This window comes from Coenobita brevimanus, chromosome 1 (assembly GCF_032717465.1).
Source record: "Coenobita brevimanus isolate Jiangsu-jjx chromosome 1, ASM3271746v2, whole genome shotgun sequence".
Taxonomy (NCBI): Eukaryota; Metazoa; Arthropoda; class Malacostraca; order Decapoda; family Coenobitidae; genus Coenobita; species Coenobita brevimanus.
The window spans coordinates 21,847,601-21,851,898 of NC_136954.1; the positions used below are offsets into that span (position 1 = coordinate 21,847,601).

General features: G+C 43.6%; 1 non-coding gene across 1 annotated transcript; it reads left to right on the forward strand.

Annotated features, from left to right (window-relative positions):
* Window positions 1-3,374: 3,374 nt before the first annotated feature.
* On the forward strand, window positions 3,375-3,493 carry LOC145390330 (5S ribosomal RNA). Its single transcript, XR_013895605.1, has one exon. It is a non-coding gene; the product is annotated as a 5S ribosomal RNA (ribosomal RNA).
* The last annotated feature ends 805 nt before the right edge of the window (window positions 3,494-4,298 follow it).

The following is a 4,298-nucleotide window of genomic DNA, read 5'->3' on the forward strand; positions in this document are numbered from 1 at the left end:
CTTCCCCTTTCAACGTCCCATCACCCTCCCTCTTTCAACACCCCCTTCCCATACCGACGGGAGACAGGAGTTAAACAGATGAGAGGAGGTATATGCAGTCTCGGACAAAAATATCAATTCTCTTCCTTGGGATAAACTTTACTATCATCATCCCTGCCGTAATTCACCCACCTGAGAGATAGTGTGGGGAAGCATACAGAATCGAAACGAAATGAGCCACGTAGTCATTCACACATCATTTATTCTTACGGAGCCCTGGCACTTCCACTCTGACAAAACAAGTTGCATATTTATTTTTCAAAGTTGATCTTCGTACATACGCTCATGAATAATTGTAAAATCAACAATGAGGAAGGGGAAAAGAAATAACTAGTGTCTAAAATTTGCATTCTTTGTGGGATAGCACGGCTTCGTAACACTTCTTCATTAGCGACTTGTTTAGGCCACTCCTCCATAGCATTCTCCTGTATGTTATTTTTAGATTAAATAACAACATAGCTTACATCAATGACAAACGAAGAGGTATGATGATGTTGTTGTTGTTGTTGTTAATGTTGTTGTGGCCCCAGGCTTATGTCAGCGTGAACCCAGTGGCGTACAGACTGAAACTGGCCTTATCCTGCAGTTCATCATCCTTTTGGGGTGGAGCTGAGAGACGTTTGGATAAGTGTGGGGGACGTTTGGATAAGTGGCCAGTAGAGTCACATGTTTATATTGATGCCACCACGTACAGGCGCCCCTCCCCAGCACGAAATACAGGTGTGGTGAAATGCGATGAAGCAATCGCTATGGAACAGGTGCCACGGAATTACCGAGGCTGCTTAGTAAACGATCCCAATTCGTCCCCCCCCCCCCCGCAGTAATCCAGATCTTGCAGGGAAAGTTTTTTATTTTTGTTTTTTTTATTGTATTATTCTTTCGTAGTTATTTCACTTCACATCAGACAATGACCTCTCTCTCTCTCTCTCTCTCAACTACTTAACACTTTCTTTTTATAGAATTTCCACACACACTCTCCCCTCCACAACCGGAGACTATCTTAAAGCAATTTCAGGTAGCGCTTCTCCCCGCCGCATCTATCCTCACTCCGACAGATTACCCCGGCCAGGAGGCGAACCACTTACCCACCAAGCCACGTTGCCACCATTTAAACTGTGCTCAGGCCGTCACTCAGAAGTAAAGCCGAGGATCCTGACTCAGTACGCTCAGCACCCACCAACTCTATATACTGCTCCTGATGGCGCTAACCACACACAGTTCGCCGCTGGATATATGCCGCAGGTAGCTACATTGCAGGCAAATCTGCGTAATTTTTGGCTGGCATTTTTACTTGCGATTTCACAAGCAAGGTATATGAGAGGGCAGCTTCCTCTTTTGCTGTTGGTTCTGTTGCTGATGTTGTTGGTGGAAAAATGTTTGATATATCCCATCGTTCATTCTGGTTAAGTTCAGTTCCATATTCACATGTTGTATTGCCTTGCCAGCTAATCCAGCCCATTTCTCTCCACCCACACCACCCAAAAATTTCTCCCACTCACCCACACTGGAGACACCTGTTCCCATCCCATCGTGGCCGGTCGTCCACCACCACCCCAACTTATCCTGTCCACTCCTCTCCTCCCACCCACCCAGTCCTGAAGACCCAAATCCACATGTCAACTACATCACCGTCATGGCTGATTTTCTGCACACTCCCTAATAGATATGGCCAGATGCGACCTATATTGACCTTGTTTCTAATCGCCACAGTTCCTTGCATTGCACAAATAGAAGAACTACAGCATAAGCATATTTAGAAAAGCTGTTTCTTTGGAATATACTCGTACTAGAAGGTCCAGGCCCAACCGAAATTTTTGTATCTTCCAATACACAGCTTTTCCAGCGGTGAGTACAACTCTGTCATTTTTGTTGACCATAATATCATGCCAACCCATCTCGCCCACTGCTTTCCATCTAGTCAATCCATTGCTGATGTGATGTATTTTATATCGTAACAAAGACTGTTTTCACTGCAAGCCGATATGCATCCTAAATTCGTTGTGGCCCACCAACCATTCCCAGCACACCTCGCCCACTCGTCTACCCCCAACCTTCCCAAGATCTTATTCTCATCTACTTTGAATACTTTCTGATGCTGGTTTCTTAGCTTTTTTTAATTGTATATTTCATTTCATTTCTTTCTTCTGTGCTTGTACAGGTTTCTGAATGCGCACACAGTCACATTCACTATGTTGTACATTGTAATATACGGTTTGAACCTCTCCTTATCTTGCAAAAAACAATAGCATCTCAAAACATTGCAATATGCGTATCCAACGCTGTACTCTTAGATTATAATTCTTAACGTACTTGCATGGCCAAGTCAAAGATCTAATTTTTAAAAATCTACATTCAGACAGCCAAATAAATAAATTGTGAGTGAGAACTTATTAAAAAAAAAAATGTACATATCTCATTGAGGAGGAAGTTACAGCAACTCATATCATTAATGTATGTGTACAACAAATTGAAGGACAGTTACAAGTTAATAGTAATAGAGTTGGATATATATATATATATATTGTTACGGAACAGAGAAAGATAATGTACACTTTAAGTGAGAATACGAAGAGTCACTACTGTCCCGTAAAGTTCCAGGTTCAAAACAAAAGAGTTAGGTAAAATTACAAGTTAAAGTTTAATGCTTAAACTAACAACAAAACATTCAGGACTCATAAGGATAATGTAATGGCAAAAACGGGTTAAATATATGGTTAACTGCAATAGCCTCTATTAACACGAAATTAGCAAGAGTAAATTTATCTAAGTCAGCCCTGATAAAATGAGATACCAGATAATACTCAGTGAATGCCAGATAAATTATTACAGATACAAACTATTATAAAAAATGACTGACAAAGAACCCTACATAAATTACAAACTTCACTAGGCCTACAAATTAAACTTATGCCATACAGCACAAGAACAAAATGCAACAACGGTTATACTCAAATTACACACAGCTGCTAGATGTTGGAGATTTCTTGAGCACTCACAATAATAATAACTGTACAGGGGAGGACAGAGATGTGAACAAAATGAGGAGCAGATCTAAGTGGCCATGATGCAGAGACTGAGCTCATTATATAGGGGCCAGGAGAGCTTGATACAACTTGTAAGAAGGACGCGCAAATGAAGCCATGGGGACAAAGAGTTGACAATCCCGCACTCGGCAACAGAAATGATGACTTACTCTACTATAACGGTAGAAGGGGGGAACTGAGGCAGAACACGCTCGTGATCAAACATGCAGCATACTGTGCGTTAAAATTACACAAAGGATGATGAAATCATAGGCTATGTAACAATATATATATATATATATATATATATATACCAACGGCCATGCCACGTTGAGTACACCGCTTCCCGTTCGATCAGCGAAGTTAAGCAACGTTGGGTCTGGTTAGTACTTGGATGGGTGACCGCCTGGGAACACCAGATGCTGTTGGCATCCCTACGTGTCAAGTGGGGTTGGTGGAGGATTAGTGCCCCTCCCTGTAAAACAATTAAGTCTAAGCCCTTGACCACCCCGTTTGGGATACATGGCGTCTGGCAATGGATGGATATATATATATATATATGTCGGGCTTGCAACGATCATGTACTTGCCGTCCACCCAAATACCGCTGCTCCTGACGTCATCTCCACCTCTTACTCACACGGCCCCTTCAGACCGAGGCCTGGGTCAAGTGGGAGTAGAGGGGGAGAGGAGGAAGGCGGAGAAAGGAGGAGTAGGGAAGAAGACGGATGTGGGGCAGACGAATATGGAGCGAGGGACGATAGGAGAATGGGTCGTGAACGCCAGAAGTACCTGAAAGCAGCATATAGAACGCTACGACGTAAGCATGGTGCTGAGGTTTTGGCACGTGCCCAGCAGGAGTGGAAAAGAGCACAGGGAGCTGGGGGACAGCGAGGGCTGGAGAGAATTGCGGAGGAAGGGGAAGATGAAGTACAAGAATAAACGAAGTGAATAAAGGAGTGATGAGAAAAGGAGGGTGACTACGTAAGGAGGGTGGCTAGGTGGGAAAAACACCCAAGATGCACATTAATCATAGCTCTCGAGGATCCAGGGGTCAGAGGCTAATGTACCGGTACTCGAGGTACCCTGGGGGGTCCCGGGGGTGGTAGTCATCTGTGAATCCTCACTCATAATGGTGTGCCAGTGCGTAAGAACAAGGGTGTATGCAGGATGTATACAGGATGGAGTATGGTGTATTAGTGACTCGGTGTGTATGAGAGGTGTTTATAAGCACGCT